Below are 19,087 nucleotides of genomic sequence, written 5' to 3' on the forward strand. Positions count from 1 at the left end.
AGGGAGTAAAGACATATCTAGATTGCACCTCTTCACAATGCAAGTCGAGCTCCACGTGACCAAACTCTTCTTTTGACAAAGGATTCCTTCCATGTAGGAAACTAAACACTAGGGGTTTATTCATATTTCCTAAGACATATGGGATAAAACATAGTTTTCTGCTGTATCTAGTCTGGACACTTCGCTACAAAAATTGCTCTGCTTCAACCACGCAAGGGACGGCGTCCATTTTTGTGCAAGCATGTTATTATGTTTTGAAAAGGGCTACAGGTCCATTAAGATGGATGGCACCGCAGAAACGCCTCGTTTTAGATCTAAGAATCTCAAGTGCTGACAGTTTAACAGGATGTCAAGTCTGTGCTCCAAGGTATCACGTTGAAAAGAAAGATATTCTTGGAAAGCCAGCAGAGTGTAGCTTGAACGGTGCATGAAAGCGTCTGTTCAAAAAGCAATTACTGGTGTGTGAAGGATAAAGTACTTGGCCCTCAATAAAACAGGCAAGGCTGTAAGCCTGGATGTTTTTACAGCAGAAGTTTGTATTTCAGAAGGCCCTGCAATACAAAGACTGCCATACCATACCGAGATAGATTTATTCCCCAAATACATCACAGCATCACCAATTTTCCCCCTCCACCAATTCAACAGAGTCCACAGCTGAATTGTCTGGGAGGGGAGAGGGGTTATTGGTTTGTTCTCTTCTTCATTTTGCTTTTAGGATGCATTTTGTGCTTTTATCCTGTATTTTTATGCTGTGAATCGTCCTGAGATCTTCAGATGAAGGGTGGCATACAAATTTAATAAATAAAATAATCTGGCAATGACAATTTAATTCATTTTCGTATCCAGCTCTAAGAATTTTGCTTTCTAAGCCTGCTTCCCATGAGTTCTCTTTGGAAGCAAAATTAAAGTTCAGCTGATGCCTGTTAGATGCGATGCAGTCTACCCAAGAATACTGCTTTACAGTGGTGCCTCGCAAGACGAAATTAATTCGTTCCGCAAGTCTCTTCGTCTTGCGAGTTTTTCGTCTTGCGATGCACGGTTTCCCATAGGAATGCATTGAAAATCAATTAATGCGTTCCTAGGAAACTGCCTTCAGACCAGGTCCGGGGACAGTCTGTCCCCGGACCTCTTCTGAAGGCTGGGGGGGGGCAAGGGCTTTTCTTCCCACCCCCAGCATTTTAAAAAAAACCGGGACAGCGGAGGACTTCTCCGCTGTCCGGGCGATCTTAAAATGCTGGCGGGCGGCATTTTAAAATCGCCCCGGGACAGCGGAGGACTTCTCCGCTGTCCGGGGCGATTTAAAAGCCCCTGGGAAGGCAGGCAGGGGGGACAAAGACTTTCGCCCCCCGCCCGCCTTCAGAAGGTGTTCCCGCCCCCCCGCCCGGCTTCGGAGCAGCATTCCGAAGCCCGGCGGCGGCGGGAGAAAGCATTCCCGCCCCACCGCCCGGCTTCGGAGGAGGTCCGAGGACAGTGGGGAAGACGCGCTGCGCTTCCCCGCTGTCCCGGATATTTCCCTATGGGTTGTCGTCTTGCGAAGCAAGCCCATAGGGAAATTCGTCTTGCGAAGCGCCTCCAAAACGGAAAACCCTTTCGTCTAGCGGGTTTTCCGTCTTGCGAGGCGTTCGTCTTGCGAGGTACCACTGTATTTGAAGTGGGGAGTGGGGGGAGGGAAAGCAGGGAAGAGCCTCACTAACATAATATACCAGTCACTTCATCTCCTGCCAGCAAATGCTCTTGAATAACATCCAATGGGGTCAGCTTCCTTGCAAAATGAATCTCCAGATTTTGAGGAGGTGGGACAGGCATGGCGGGCTGCAAAAGCAGGAGAGGAAGGGGATGTCTTGTTGTGTCTGGTGGCTTCTTAGAGTTTAAAAAGCTATTCAATGTACCTGTCATATTTAATTTGAACAACCAGCAATTCTTGCTATGTGACTCGAGATTCTATTGTTTTATGATCGTTTCTGTCATTATTGCTGCTAGTACCACATACTGCCCCAGATGATGGTGTGCAATGGCAGTAGCACCATCTTGGAATCTAGCGGGTCCCAGGTCGGTTCAGCCAGGAGAGCTAGGAGAAGGGGGCTTGGATCGCTCTGCTTATCAAGTCAATTTGTTCTGGCCATAAGACATACATACACACAAAGCAAGAAACCGCGGGAACCAAACAGTGCACTGGTACAAATAATTGCAATGAACTGTATCATCCTTTTTTGATGCCACTTGAGAAATCAATTAGAATGAACAGAGACATCTTTTCATATCTCATCAAGTTGAACAGTCCTTTGCTGGTGTTCAGTAACAGAGGGGGGAAATATGTGAATGCCACATATTAAAGAATAGCTTCTACGGATTGTAAATAATTCCTGTTTGTAAAAAAATCAAAAAAGGTTTGCTTATTCTTCCCCCCTCCCCTTAAGCTCAAAACACATGTATCTACTTAACTTTAATCCTTAGCTTTTGTCTATTTCTTTGGGCTCACTTTCAATATCTGATGCTATTCTATAGAGGAACTGCAGCCTGTTTAACGCCTGCAGCCGTGTGAAGCCACACCACTAGTCAGAGCAGATTATGACACCGAGGATCCCTTCCAGGGCCTAAAAATAATGCATCAAATTTAAATGCTTTTTGCCAGCTTCGGTTTCTAGTGGTTGTGTACTAAAGACTCTTGACTGCCCTTGCTTAGCGTCTCCTAATCCCTCCCAGCGGTTTCTATGGTATCAGCAAACAGCTCTCTCAGGCCCTGTGGAACCAGGTTGTGGGAATCACGGAGAAAGGCTGCTTCCAACTTGACCTACTTTCGCAGAATAAGACATACGGGATGCCACATCTGATTACAATGACTCTGCCCATTACAGCCTTATGGGGTTGTCTGATGCAGAGTGCCATGTCAAATTCAGACAGGCGGAAAGCCCAGGCATGTTTTCAAAACAACACTGGCACGCATGGCCTTCATTCTGAAAACATCCCAGGCACATTTCAGCTTGGGCTCCGTCAAGATAAAACGAAAGAGAATTACGGGATGTAATAGAAATTCCCAAGGCCAGAGATGACTCCCCTCAGGGGTAAGAGTAGGTTAATAACTATTTTGTTCCCAAGTGGTGAACAAGACTCGCGGCTCAGTGAGTGGTAACCTCGCTCCCTCGTTTTCAATATTTATGGAGGGACAAGCAGAGATACAGAATTCCTCACCGCCAAGAACTGACAAGGTTTTTTTTGGGGGGGGGGCGTTGTGCTTTTTCGCTTGGGAAAAAACAATGCAGAAGATCAACGTCAATAAAAGAACATCCCGGTAAATCAGACTGGAAAAGATAGCATGATTTTAGAGCTAATTCTCTGACCGCAGAAGGAGGCATGCCTTCTACAATGTGCCTTTTTCTTATTAATTCTCAAAGGAACAGAGTTTCAAGAGACTTAAGCTAAATAGTGAAATCCAATGCTATGAAAGCAGATTTCCCCTTTCTCTCCTTCCACATCAGCCCCCCAGTATTTGTTTGAGGGTACCCCAACCTCCAGCGCAGAGTTTGGAGGCTCGTGGGGGTTGCAAGGTGGGGAGAGGGAGCTGAACTCCCACTGGGGCAGCAGATGTCTGTTTGGAGATAATCCTGTTAAAACTTGTACAGAATAAACCGGAATCACACAGAAATTCTCCCCTCCCTGCAAAAAAGCAACTAAGGCCCTGATCCAGTTCTCATCATAAGAGAGTTATGGACCCAACCATTTGTACCGAATGCTGTGTTTTAAGAAAAGTAGTTTGAGGATGTTCATTAAACTGATGTGCTTTGGTTGCAAGGAGCTTTTAAAGTTATTTTTAGTCATTTGTCATGTTTTTTATTGCCACCTGTATTAGCTGTTTTGAGTATATTTTTTTTAAAGCGGAATAAAACTGTTCGGCCGTAGGTAACACACCACTATTGTGGTTTCCTCTTCCTTTCAGTCGGTAGAGCATGAGACTCTTAATCTCAGGGCTATGGGTTTGAGTACCAACGGACAAAAGATTCCTGCATTGCAGGGGGCTGGACTAGATGACCACTGTGCCCCTTCCAACTCTATAACTCCATGATCTTACAATCTGTGAAAATGGAATAAGGCTCTGTTCTAACAATACACAAGCTCCAGAGTTCTGTAGCTTTCAAGCTACACAGCTCTGTCAAGTTAGAATGGTGATATATAACTTCAAACATACAACAATTTTCACTCAGTTTTTCCAGTTCTAAATAATTAACTGATTAGTATTTACTCCTACTGGAAACAACATGGCAGTGACTGCATGCAAACTTAATTTGTGCAAACATGCTTGACTTGCATAATGCATTCCTTAAAATATGCATATTTTTAGCACAAAATTCCAAGGCGCTGGCTGCATGACATTGAAAGGTCCAGGGACATTAGACAAGCAAGTCAATCTGAATACTGAAATAAAAAGGACTGATTGCCGGGCATCTAAGGGGAACAGGATTTGGTAACATCCTCTCTTAGCATGCCACAACTCTGAGCTGCAGGCTAAGAAGAGATTCTTAACACGGATAAGATTAGTCAGGTAAAATGGCCCTTAGCAACAGGCAACATCCTAAACTGAGCAGCCAACTGGTTCTCTTTATATATCCAAGCATGCTACTTATGAAAGCAATGCATAGAAAGCAGTCTTGCGAAGTGAGCTACTAGTGCTCTCCTTTTCCAGCAAGAGATGCGAATAAAAAAAAACATCATTTGGAGAGGATGAAGCTGAATCGAATAGCAAAGAGAATATAAAAACTCACAATTACTTCTAAAAGCACTAAAACATCATCTCCAGGCCAAACTGGATGTGATAGGGCAAGCCATGTGGCTTTTTATACAATGCCTGCTCCACGCTTATACAAAAGGGGGAGGGGGGCACAAGATGTTGGACATAACATTATGATGGCTGACTGAGAACAGTTATGGACCACAGGTATGAGGTTTACGGCATGTAATGCCTTAAGAGAGAATATTATGAAAATGATATACAGGTGGTACATGACCCCAGTCAAGCTTGCAAAAATTTATCATTTGCCCGATAATAAATGTTGGAAATGTAAAGAAACTGAGGGTACATTCTTTCACCTTTGGTGGACGTGCCCAAGGATTAAGGTTTTCTTGGAGATGATCTATAATGAAATGAAAAAGGTATTTAAATATACCTTCCTGAAGAAACCAGAGGCCTTTGTCCTGGGCATGGTCGGCCAAATGGTGCCAAGGAAGGATAGAACTTTCTTTATGTATGCCACAACAGCAGCAAGAATTCTTATTGCAAAGTACTGGAAGACACAAGATCTACCCACCCTGGAAGAATGGCAGATGAAGGTGATGGACTATATGGAACTGGCGGAAATGACTGGCAGAATCCGAGACCAGGGAGAAGAGTTGGTGGAGGAAGATTGGAAGAAATTTAAAGACTATCTACAGAAATACTGTAAAATTAATGAATGTTAGAATGATGTTGGAATGAAGCTAAGGGGTTTTTAGTAGTAATGCTACAAGGAGTATGTAAAAATGGACTGATAACAGATGAGAATATACAGTTATTACATATTAAGACAAAGGTCTAAGATAAAAACAAAGAGGGAAAGGATTTGCTGAATTAACTTACTGAACTGGAATACAAAAAAGGGGAGGTGTGAGGAGGTCAGGGAAACAAGTGAATGAAAGACAAGATATGGAAAGATTGATTTGTTTTTAATTGTTTTTACTTTTTTGTATTTTGTATTTTCTTCTTTCTTTTTTTCTTTTTCTTATTATAACTATTGTGACTTCTTTTTTATTTTTGAAACTTTAATAAATATCTTATAAAAAAAGGGGGGAGGGTTTACTCTTTACACAAAATGGAGGGCACAAGGGAGGGGAGGGAAATCAACTTTTAAGTCATTTTTCGCCTCCTCAACTCAGTATTGGAAATGCGCTGGAGAAAATGAGCTTAAAAAGCAGCAGAGTGCAATAAGAGATGACAATGGAGGTTTGTTCTCGCACCCAGTGCTGCTTTTCAGATAAAGAAAGCAGATTGAAACACACACACAGAGACAATTAAAAAAATAAAATAAAACGGAAATGTTGTGTGGCTGCCCTAGGCTCCTTCAGGAGGAAGACGAAGATAGGCATACATTAATAATAATAAGCAAATAGGGAAGATACATCACTATGGCCCTGTCACATCTGGTTTGCTCCTTACTGTGCGCATTATTTTATTCTGCTGACTGGGAAGTACTGTAGTTGGATTAATGCCTGAAAATGTTAGGAATCAGGGGCCACAGTAGTCAGTGGTGACTAGGCTCTGGTTTTCCTTTTCACTACTATGTCGTAAGTCAAATCCAAAGAATGCACCACAATTATTTTATTTTAACGCCACATTTCCTCCAAAGGTTCCCAAGTCTGTGCACATGGTTCTCCTCCTGTACATTCAAGTGCCTTCCATCAGCTTCGGATGGTGGCCCAGCTACGCCCCTATCTGGGCAGGGATAGCCTAACTACTAGTGTCTATGCTCTGGTAACCTCACGGTTAGATTACTGCAATGCGTTATACGTAGGGCTGCCTCTGAAGATGGTTCAGAAACTCCTGCTAGTACAGAATTCAGCGGCCAGGTTGCTCACTGGAGCAAGACTGTTTGAGCATTTTACACCGATCCTGGTCCGACTGCACTGGCTACCAAATAGTTTCTGGGCCCAATTCAAAGTGCTGGCTTTGACCTATAAAGCCTTAAACGGCCCAGGACTACCTCTCTCCATATGAACCTTCCCAGACCCTGAGATCATCTTCTGAGGCCCTTCTTCACATGCTTCCTCCTCGAGAGGTCCGGAGGGTGGCAACTTGAGAAAGGGCCTTTTCTGCAGTGGCTCCCCGTCTGTGGAATGCTCTCCCCAGGGAAGTTCACCTAGCATCTTCATTACACACCTTTAGGCACCAGGTAAAAACATTCCTTTTTAACTAGGCCTTTGGTTGATTTGATTAACATCCTATGCCCTTTGAAAATGTGGGGGGGGGGGGTTGGGGGGGTATTGAGTTGTTTTTATTTTGATTATATATTTTGTCGTTTTATATTTAGATTTTGTCCTGTGAACTGCCCTGAGACCTCCAGGTATAGGACAGTATATAAATTCAAAATATAATAATAGTCATAATAATCTTTACAGTCATACTTTGAAATAGGTTCACCAGAGAGTTAGTTACTGTCACCTAGAGAGCGTCATCGCTGAGTGGAGACTTAAAATTGTGTGTCTCTGGTCCCAGTCAGATACTACAACCATTATGCCATGCTGGTTCTAGAATTGCATTGCTTTTCTCTCCTCATGCTTCAAATTTTGGGTCACATTAGTTAATAACATCCGATTCTAGTCTACTGCTGTTTTGCCTCTGCTAAACTAAGGGGCATGCAACAGCTTGGATCTGGAGAGGTCTACTCAAGCCATAACATACAACTCTATCAGCCACCATTCCACTAGAGCTCTTTGCGACAGTGAGGCCTCCTACAGGAGCCTTGCTGGGACCAAACCACTGTTTGCCTCCTCCCTTCCCAGAAGCTTCTCTGGCATTGAGCATTATGTAACAGCAGAAAAGACTGGACACCTGAAGATAACCTGTTTTACTTTCCCTTTCCTATTCATAGAGCTGAGTTTAGCAATCTCCATATACAGTACCACCTCCAGCTGCGAACGGGATCCATTCCGGAGGTCTGGCCACATTCCGAGGAATTCGCAACCAGAGGACCGCTTCTGCGCATGGTGCAGTTTAGTGCTTCTGCGCATGCACATGGGGCGAAACCCGGAAAAATACTTCCGGATTTGCCACGTTTGCATCCCGAAGTTTACATATCCAGAGTAATACATAAGCAGAGGTACAACTATCTATTAATGCATATTGATAAAGGAGATCTTTTCATAGGATCACTTAGTTGGAAGGGGCCATGAGGATAATCTAATCCATCCCTCTGCTTTGGCAATGCAAAATCTTATAGATACACTTTTATTCAGGAGACTGAGATTCTCTTTTCTAAACTCAACGTAACTAGAGATGATATAAGAAACAGATTTTAGGAGATACTGAAGTTAACTTCTACACACGTACAAGACTGGAAAGAACGTGACTGCCGTAATTATACATTTATTGTGAGCAAGAAAAAATATTTTATGAATTTTCTTCCGAGTCATGTTTGTCATTCCTACCCCATCATTCAGCATTCTCTTTTGTACTGCTGACATCTAGTGGTCGATTTTAAGTATGCCAGCTCATGTTGCCAAAGTAATACATAATTTAAGAGGTCAGGCTGCAAATAGAATAATACTTCTTAATGGTTCTCTCTGAAAAGCTGTCAAAAGTGAATGCATTTTAGAAACTCTCCACAGTGAGGAGAAATTGATATCAACATGTTGTGCAATATTTATAATAATGAAAGCAGCTTGGGGGGGGGGGACTCAAGGCAAAACTAAGCAGGGAAAAGGCTTATGGGCATACAAGCCAGAGCTTTCCAAATTGTGTATTGCAACATGTTAGTGTGTCTGTTGCAGTGTGTCGGTGTGTCGCAGGAACATTGCCTGCACTCCTTCTGGGACTGGAAAGGGGCTAGTTTAACCCCCAGTTTGCAAGTACAGTGGTACCTCTGGTTACGAACTTAATTCGTTCCGGAGGTCCGTTCTTAACATGAAACCATTCTTAACCTGAGGTACCACTTTAGCTAATGGGGCCTCCCGCCGCCGCCGTGCAATTTCTGTTCTCATCCTGAGGTAAAGTTCTTAACCCAAGGTACTACTTCCGGGTTAGCGGAATCTGTAACCTGAAGTGTTTGTAACCCGAGGTGTTTGTAACCTTAGGTACCACTGTAAAACTGAATTACTCTGTCTCAAAATGATGCATGTCTAAAAAGTGTGTCACCAACATGAAAAGTTTGGAAAGCTCTGATCTAAACTGTATTTAAATAGATACTAAATATTACTATACTCCTAACCCATTTTTTCTGGGTCTCCCCAGGGTCTCCAATCCAGGTAACTGATTACACCCCACAGTCGCTTAGCTTCAGCAATAACTGCAGCATCGGGATATTTATTGAACCCAGTATTTGGACTGCTTGTCTTATAAAGTATGTGACTCATGAACAGAATAATCCTATACACAACTACTGAAGAGTAAGGCCTATTACATTGGGGTTATTTTGTTATTCAAAAGCACGTTACAGAAAAAGAAGAAAAGGACATGAAATAAATGAGAGCATTTTAGTATTCTTGTCTAGTATCTCAGGGGAAAAAAACTTTCTTTCACTAGGGACATCCTATAAAGTTCTCTCATACCAGTTTATAAAGGTAAAGGTAAAGGTACCCCTGCCCGAACGGGCCAGTCTTGACAGACTGTGGGGTTTGTGTGCCCATCTCACATCTATTGGCCGGGGGCCAGCGCTGTCCGGGGACACTTCCGGGTCACGTGGCCAGCGTGACATCGCTGCTCTGGCGAGCCAGAGCCGCACACGGAACGCCGTTTACCTTCCCGCTGGTAAGCGGTACCTATTTATCTACTTGCCCCCGGGGGTGCTTTCGAACTGCTAGGTGGGCAGGCGCTGGGACCGAGCAGTGGGAGCGCACCCCGCCGCGGGGATTCGAACCGCCGACCTTTCGATCGGCAAGCCCTAGGCGTTGAGGCTTTAGCCCACAGCGCCACCCGCGTCCCATACCAGTTTATGGGTACTACCAAAACCAAGATGGTTTCTTAGGTGATAAACTTCATTAGAAAACTATAACAAAAAGCGGACACTTGCACACACAGATGACTGCAGCTCATGTGAAACTTGTATCAATATTTAGGAAGAGAATATTTTTGTGCAGACCAAATATTTGTGTGCCCTTTAAGATGATACCTTCGAAGCACTAAAACGTGAACACCTGTGCCAATACTCCTGAAAAGGAGCAGGGCAGTGCTTATATCCTGCCTTTCTATCCAAAGGATTTCTAATGTGTGTTAGCATTATGCATAGCAGTGACTTGTGAACAACATACACAGTGATTTAGTTCCCTTAGGCCAGTCTTGGGACCTGGGGCCCTCCATGTTTTGGATGACAACTGTCACCAGCCCCCAGTTAGCATGGTCGGTCAATGGTCACAGATGTTGTAGCCCAACAACATTCGAAGGGCACCCTGATGGAGAAGGCTGCCTTAGCCAAAACCTGGGTGTGACACACACACACACACACACACACACACAGAGAGAGAGAGAGAGAGAGAGAGAATGAAATTCTCACCTATAGCCAGTGCTTCTCTGTTTTTGTTCCCAATCTAAAAACATAAAAGAAGAACATGTGAAACCATCTCCAGTAAAATTTCACATCACAGTTCATGCATCTTCTCTCTCAACTTGGGGGGGGGGATATAGACCCATGTAAGCACCTCTAAAGAAAAAGGGAGAAGATCTGAAGAAACAGCACCTTGAAGGTTCCACAGAGCTGAAGAAGACTCCTCCAGCGTCACCCTCCAGAAATAACCATCCAAGCAAGACCGGAACCACCACAAAGTAGTGGCACCTAACTTCAACAGCCACTCCAGAAGGATACCATGGTCAATGGTATCAAAAGCCACTGAGAGGTCGAAGAGGCTACTACAATACTGAATTGTGCATTGAAGATCCTTAAGAGCTCTTAAAGAAAGCAAGTACAGTGGTGCCTCGGGTTAAGAACTTAATTCATTCCGGAGGTCCGTTCTAAACCTGCAACTGCTCTTAACCTGAGGTACCACTTTAGCTAATGGGGCCTCCCGCTGCTGCTGTGCTGCCGCCGTGCGTTTTTCTGTTCTCATCCTGAAGCAAAGTTCTTAACCCGAGGTACTATTTGTGGGTTAGTGGAGTCTGTAACCTAAAGCGTCTGTAACCTGAAGCGCCTGTAACCTGAGGTACCACTGTAGTGTATTTAAGCCCCTGCTTAAATACCAGCCTATTTTCACTAGTATCCACATCTCTTTATTTAAAAAAATTAAGGGGGGGGGGAATAGTTTGAAAGTATCAATATAACCAGTTCCTAATCAAACACTTCCCAGTGACTAAATGCTCCCGAGTAAAGAGCAGAGAACAACCTTAATGCCCCTGAACACTTTCTGAGTATCTCTCTTACACACCAAATAAGCATAAGAAATGTGGGGCTTGGTAGCCAAATTCAGACCCCAGAGGATCAAAGTCCTAGGTCCCAAGGAGGTGAGGGCTTTGTGCATATGAAGTGCTTGATCGCACAGAAACAACCTATAGGCGATGGGCTCATTGACCCTGTCCCTTCCAAAATGAACTGCAACAGAGGCGCCAACGGAGTTCTCTTCTTACTATGCACTTCAGCTGCTCGCTCCTGGGTAGAATCCAAAACACATATGCAACAAGTGAGAGCAGCTGCAATGCATATGGCAAGAATTCTGCTAACGCCACAGTTGCTATTCAGATAGCGTTGTGTGTGTGTGTGTGTGTGTGTGTGTGAGAGAGAGAGAGAGAGAGAGAGAGAGAGAGAGAGAGAATGTTAACAGGAGCCGCCTAACAGCACCTTGTGTGAGTCAGCAGGTGGAGCCAATGTTACCAAACCTTCAAGTCCTCTCAATTGGAATCAGAGGCCCTATTACAAGCACCGTATTTTTCGCTCTATAGGGCGCACCTAGTTTTCAGAGGGGGAAATCAAGGAAAAAAATATGACACCCCCCCCCCCCGCTCTGGGAGCAGCGGACAGGCTGCACACAGCCTGTGCACTTCTCCCAGACCTTCTCCCTGCTATTGCAGGAGGTGGGGGAATTCCCCCATCTCCCACAAAAGCCCACAGGAGGGAGAAGGGACTGACTCGGCCAGTCAGTCCCTTCTCCTTCCTTGGGCAAAAGCCCCCAAGAGCGGCGCGCTCTTTAAAGGCTGTGCGGCTCCTGCGGGCGTTTCGACCGAGCTTGTGGGGCTGGCGGTGGGGGGAAGCGCTGCTTTCTCCCACCGCCAGCCTCAAAGACCAGACTCTCCTGGCTTCAGCGAAAGCAACGCGAAGCCTCCGAAGCCTGCGCTTCGCGTTGCTATCGCTGAAGCCAGGGAGCCTGCATTCGCTCCATAGGACGCACACACATTTCCCCTTAATTTTTGGAGGGGGAAAAGTGCGTCCTATAGAGCGAAAAATACGGTAATTTGTTGACTAAGGGACTGACATATCTGATGCTTCATCTTAGCTTGTGAGGTTTTAACATAAAATTCAGTATTACAAGGTAACAAATACCGTATTTTTTGTTCCATAACACTCACTTTTTTCCTCCTAGAAAGTAAAGGGAAATGTCTGTGCGTGTTATGGAGCGAATGCCTACGGATGGCAGGGGGATCTGCTGCAGTCGTGAGCAGAGGATCCATGGTTCCCCTTCCTTCCCTCCTCCGCGGCTCGCTTTGCTCGCTTTGAAACAGCAAAGCGGGAGAAGAGCCACTGAGTGGGGAAAAGAGAGGGACAAAGAGCCTGGTTACAAAGCACGGATCCACATGGATCCTCAGGATTTTTGCACTGGGTCACCCCAAATTCACCATCAGATCACATAGCATGTCCACGGCTACAGCTTGCACCAAAAAAATCATGCATCCACCGTTGCCTGGGGCCGCAGTGGTGCAAAAACATGGTTACAAAGCATGGATCCACATGGATCCTCAGGATTTTTGCATTGGGCTACCCCAAACTCACCATCAGATCACATGTCTGTGGCCACAGCATGAACCACAAAAATCATACATCCACTGTTTCGTTTAGAATATTTTTTTTCTTGTTTTCCTCCTCTAAAAACTATGTGCGTGTTATGGTCGGGTGCGTGTTACAGAGCGAAAAATACGGTACCTTATCACAAGTAACTGAACATGCAAGGGGGGGGAAAGACAACCTCACAGTTCACCACTGTTCAGTGATGTGGGCCCAATCAGAAACCCATCATTAAGTCAGAAAAGCACCCACCTATTTGGACATGTCAACTGTAAACAATTGCCATCATTAGTATTTCTTGAGAACAGCCACTGTGAATGCTAAACCACAGAAGATGACCATGTTCTACTACAACATGTATTTCGGTGTTTTTTCATTTCATTTGTGGAAAGACTGGCAGGGGGCAGTTTGGCTGTGCCAGAAAACCCAAAGACTGTCCTGGTTTCCTTGGACAGCTACTGCTTTGCTTTCTGGGCAAAGAGACTGCCAATCCTGCACAGGCTGGGAGCTGGCCTGCTTACCTGAGCAGCTGAAACTTGAGAGTAAAAAACCAACCTCCCAAATCACCAGGAAATGTGTTTGGAAACTGTAACATTTGGAGGAATGAGTGTGCCCATTCTTAATCACACTTGACAAACAGGTCTACAAAAATCCCTAGCCCATAAGAATGTGCATGAGTCTGCATGCCCAAACAAACCTATGTTGGTGATCTGTGGCATTACCAATAGCCTGAAAGAAAAAAGAAAGTGTATTCTTCCATTTTTTCAAGAGCTTTCTTGCTCAGCTGCTCAAAGGGAATCTTAACTTGCCACAGGCAAGGCTACTTGCCACAGTTTGGCTATTTTACAAAATGGTCTTTGGGCTGTATCACGATTCCAGAAGGTGGTCTGAAAGCTCACCAGTAGGTAATCTATTTCACAGAAACCAGTATGTCATTACATCCGAACAGAGCAAACCATGGTTTGTATCTGCTGTCAAAACAGGATTGCTAAATTAATAGTCCATCCTCTCACCAAGGAACCCTGGAAATAAAGTGTTGTATCCAACATTAGTCATTCCGCTAGCACAATACTTCTATTCATGCTACAGAACATCCCCCTTCTCTCCTTCAACTTATCCTAAAAATCTAGTCTTAAGAACTCCCTGGAGCAGATTTTGGGGGCGTGCAGGGAGACAAGAGGAAAGTCCTCTTGCATGTGCAGAAATCCACACATACAGCTTCTGAAACAACTCTAAAAATTTGTGGAAGGCAGAATCTACATTATCACCAACCTTAATTTCCCAGAATTCTTTGTAAGAATCCCTGCTTCTTAAATTGGCATGAAGGCAGATATACCTTTAAATTCTAGGCATAAGATATATCGTGCTTTTTTCCCTTTTAGGAAACAGTAATCCAGCCCCCACATAGAAGGAATGGCTGCAAGTAAGGTAGCAAGCTTATGTGTAGCTTTGAACAGTAAAAATCAAAGTCTCTCACAAAGAGTGGGAAAAAGATATTTATAGGCAAGAACATCTAACAAATGCTTACCAGGTGACAATGTTGTCTTGAAACTTCTGTAGACTCTCACTCCTTAAAAGGCAGGCGTAGCAGCTTATCTGTGAAACCTGAAAAGATGAAAGAATAGAACATATGAAAAACTAGACAACCCAGCCTAAAACATACTGGTATTTGTCACTCTAGAGAAGTAAGTATAACCAATTCCAGGTGACCAAATCTAATAAAATATTGAAATATATGGGTGACATAAAGCATTGTCAGCCCTCTTGCACAACAGGTTTCCCCTTCCCAAAATCTGTTTTGCAGTGTTAGGGAACCCTCCACAGCAGATGGGGGCACAGGGAGATTGAGAGGAGAAGTCTTAATGTGATGTTGGATATCCCAAATTTAAATAGATACACAAACACAGAGTACAATTCCCACAACCAGCAGAGATTACACACACTATGTGCTAGTTTATCTATTTTATGATCAGGAAAAAATGAGTAATTAAAATATGTTGCTCTACTGTACCCATAATGGGCCCATCCATATTAGATCATAGTTTCTCTACTCTGGTTTTTAAAAAGTAAGGCCAGGGAGTTCCTTAACATACAGTGGTGCCCCGCAAGACGAATGCCCCGCAAGACGGAAAACTCGCTAGACGAAAGAGTTTTCCGTTTTGGAGGTGCTTCGCAAAACGAATTTCCTATGGGCTTGCTTTGCAAGACGACAATGTCTTGCGAGTTCCTGCTGGTTTTTTTCCTTCCCCCCCCCCTTTTTCTAAGCCGCTAAGCCGCTTAGATCCGATCAGCAGATAAGCTGCTAAAAGCCGCTAATAGCGCTAATAGCGCTAATAGCGCTAATCCGCTAATCCTTCAATGGGCTTGCTTCGCAAGACGAAAAAACCGCTAGACGAAGAGAATCACAGAACGGATTCTTTTCGTCTTGCGAGGCACCACTGTATCATAAAAAGCATGGCCATCAGTTTATTTATTCAAAAAGCAGTGTGCAAATGAGAGAGAAAAGGGCACAAAACATCAAAAGGTAACAGAGTAACAGGAGAAATTAACTACCTACTATTTGATTCATGAGGACAGCCCACCTGTCCCAAGATTACTTAACTTGCTTACAACACAAGGATGGCCAAATACAGAGACATGAGCCAGGCATGACCTAGAAAAGCATTTAATTCAGCCTCTGGAGGCTGAGCAAATCTGGAGTTGTAGTCAAAGTCTGAATATAGTTTAATTTGTATAGGACCAGAGGTGGGGAATCAAGTTGTAAGATATGAAAAAAAATAAAATTGTGGACACTCCTCTCTGAATTTTGTAAGTAGTGCCCAAGCACCCATGCACCATCCTTTGCAGTTCCTACAAGAAGATGGCACCAATCTTATAAGAAAGCCTGGAAGTCAGGTTGCATGGTTTCTATGTTAGTCTCTTACAGCAAAGCAACAAAGGGTGATAATCAACTAAGTCACAGAGTAGGCCCATTCATTTCAATGGGTCAAGTCAACTGATGCCAATAGATCTTACATACTGCCAGTATGACTAGCATTGTATATCAGTACAGTCATACCTTTGGTTAAATATGCTTCAGGTTGAGCATTTTCAAGTTACGCTCCGCGGAAACCCAAAAGTAACAGAACACGTTACTTCCGGGTTTCGCCGCTCGTGCATGTGCAGACGCTCAAAATGACGTCAAGCACATGTGCAGAAGCGGCAAATCGCGACCCGCGCCCTCACAGACGTGGGTTGCGTTCGCTTCAGGATGCGAACAGGGCTCCGGAACAGATCCTGTTCGCATCCAGAGGTACCACTGGATATACATTGTATATCACTGTATATCAGTAAAGAGTCTTGGGGCACCTTAAAAAGTATAGTCCACAAAAGCTTCTCCCATAATCAGTAAATTTTTATGCTGCTTTAGTAATGCTTGGCTTGAAAGAAACAAACAGGTACCAGTCAAACCAAAATCAACACATTGTGTAGCAGTCCTGTGATTACATCAGCCAGTTATTAACAGAGATTTCTGGGGTTACCCCAAGGGAAAACAGCAACTACATCAACTGGAACTTAATTACCCTTTTCGCCAACGGAACTAAAGTTTGAACCCGTCTGCTAAAGATTCAGCAGCAGATTTCTGATAACAGCTGCCTCTAGTCAGAGGTGGGTCTGATCTCTGCACAGTTTCTAGTATGGACTTCCTAGCCCCAACTCAATCCTATATTGCAGTTCAACAACCAAAGCCGCCGCTCCCCATCACCACAATTGGAAAACTCTATTCCCATAGGGTTTTTTTTAAAAAAAAAATCAAGTATCCCAAGAACAATAAAGCCAACTAAAATAGTATCTGCAGTACGTTAAAATAGTCATAAAGCAAATTCTAGATCATAAGCAGCTCAGAAAAAGTCTTCATCATTTGTTGCTCAAAGGCCTCCCTGTGCAAATGGGTCTTCGTTTAGCTGCCCAAAAGGCCATGACTGGGGTACAAAACCACACCACTTGAAGTTATTCTGCAGTCCCAGAGTCACAACTAAGAAATCCCTGTTCCTCATTAAAGATGAATAATGCAAAATAAAGGGGTGGGAGGACATCAGAGCCTTCATACAGACATTCAAACTAGCACTACTTTGAATGTCTGAAATGAACAAGGAAGTCAACTGTACCCCCCCCCCTCTACCCACTATCCCAGGAAACCACAGAATAACTGCTTAGTGACTCCATCAAGCATGTTGACATTTCAGATCTGACGTCTACTGACATTCTGTTCTCCTGCATGAAGAGCTTTGTATAAACTGACAATTTGCATTGTCTTGCACCAAGGGAACGTGATCCTTCTACAGAAGGATATCACATTACCAATTTTCTATATTTATTTGTCTGTAATCAACCTGGGAATACTTGAAAAGCAGATTTCTTTTAGAGGCATGGACACTGGGCACAACAGATGCTAAGGCCCTTCCCATCCCAAATCATTATGTCTTGAAGGAGAGAAGGAGGTGGTCAGTCTGTCCCAGTACATTATTATTATTATTATTATTATTATTATTATTATTATTATCATCATCATCATCATCATTAATTAAATTTCTATACCGCCATTCAGCTGAGGTTATCACAGGGCAGTGTACAATATGAAAACACAAAAATGCATAGTATAGTAATAAATAACAACCCCCCCACACACATGCCATTTAAAAGACCATCAATTTGTTTTAATTAGCCAAAGGCCTGAGAGAAGAGGAATCTTTTTGCCTGGCACCCAAAGATATGTAACGAAAGTACCAGGCTAGTCTTCCTGGGGAGAGCATTCCACAAATGTAGAACCACCGCCGTAGGGTGGGTGATGTCTGGTTTTCAACATGGAGATATATCACCAGGTAAATATCGTGATACACCAATACAGTGGTACCTCAGGTTACATACGCTTCAGGTTACATATGCTTCAGGTTCCGCTAACCCAGAAATAGTACCTCGGATTAAGAACTTTGCTTCAGGATGAAAACAGAAATCGTGCTCCGGCGGGGCAGCAGCAGCAGGAGGCCCCATTAGCTAAAGTGGTGCTTCAGGTTAAGAACAGTTTCAGGTTAAGTACGGACTTCCGGAACGAATTAAGTACTTAACCCAAGGTACCACTGTATATCACAATGTATGGAATGAGGATGGAACTATGCAGAGAAGAACGGGACAATGTCCTGGCAACTGCTACTACTTAGGGAACTAAAAATGACAAAGTTTTAATTATCTTTAACATATTGCTACAACTGTTATTTTAACGTACAGATCATTTTTAAATTAGCACATTTTCTCTAAAATTAAAAGCTGTAGATATCCAAGGTAAGGTGAGAGAATGTTTTCTAAAAATTTAATTACATTACTAAACAAGAAAAAAGCCAATTCTGTGCCACACGTTTAGATATTCAAACGTAAGTCACTATGGGGTCTTAGTTGACTACATGTATACATCCCACACCACCAGTTCTTTTGACTGATTGTCAATTTTCTATACCAGGCCAAACTAGAAAGAATGGATAAAAATTTACAGAACAAAAAAATTCTTAGACAATTTAAAAAAAAATGCCAGAAAAATTTGCATTTCAGCATTCTCTAGCAAGAGAAACACCCTTTGCTTTTGAAGAACATTGCCAGCCATGCTGAAAACACTTTCACATGGCACACTTGTTCCTGGGATAGCTAAAAACCTCTTTGCAAGCGCCTTCAACACTGGGAAGGATGCCTCTTGTGCCTTTCACCACATCAGAGGGAATGCATCAAAATTCACTCTTCGCATAGCCATATAGTTTTGTAGCTCTCCTCCTGCTTCCAGTACAGACAATGGTGCTAATCATTACATCACCTGCCGGGCCCTCTTCTTCCTCTAAATCAATTTTTTTTTTTTTGGCCAACCCTTTTTCTTTTAATGGAGTTGGCCGGGTATTTGGCTCTGTGGAAACAGCACACAGACACAAGCACAGAGAAGGAGAGAAGCGAGAAGGGAGATATAGAAATGAGGGAGACACGGACACAGAGAGAGAGAGAGAAAGGAGAAGGGAGGAAAGAATGAACTGTAAAACATTATGGATTTAGATTAGTATGAAAAGAGAAGAAGATAGTAAAGTGAAGGAGTTAATTTTATTAGAAAGAAGATCTTGGAGAACTGTTACAAGGTGATTCAATGAAACTCAGTTAGGGGGGATTCGAGGAAGTCAGTTAACAATGAAAATTAATGGGGGTCTTAGAAGTAATATGTGTTTAAATTTTTGTTTCTTTCTTTTTTAGTATTGTGTTGTCTTTTTCTTTGTGTGTTTTATATGTTATATCTGTTATAAATGTGGGAAATCAATAAAAAATTGAAGGGAAAAAAAGAAAGGAGAAGGGAGGGCAAGGTTGCTTTTTTTAAACAACAGGGCAGCAACATGGGGCTTTTGGTAGGCAAGGTG

The 19,087-nt window shown here is 43.4% G+C and overlaps 1 protein-coding gene across 3 annotated transcripts in view; it reads right to left on the reverse strand.

Annotated features, from left to right (window-relative positions):
* The window catches only part of CYRIB (CYFIP related Rac1 interactor B), a 66,675-nt gene that overhangs the window by 11,397 nt on the left and 36,191 nt on the right, over positions 1-19,087 (reverse strand). For all 3 annotated transcript variants that reach the window (XM_082235877.1, XM_082235876.1, XM_082235878.1), the window contains exons 2-3: positions 14,194-14,270; positions 10,233-10,266 (exon numbers count right to left, since the gene is read on the reverse strand). The gene's annotated coding sequence lies outside the window, so the exon portion shown is untranslated. The remainder of the gene's footprint in view (positions 1-10,232; positions 10,267-14,193; positions 14,271-19,087) is intronic.

This window comes from Podarcis vaucheri, assembly GCF_965113315.1.
Source record: "Podarcis vaucheri genome assembly, chromosome: 8".
Classification (NCBI taxonomy): Eukaryota; Metazoa; Chordata; class Lepidosauria; order Squamata; family Lacertidae; genus Podarcis; species Podarcis vaucheri.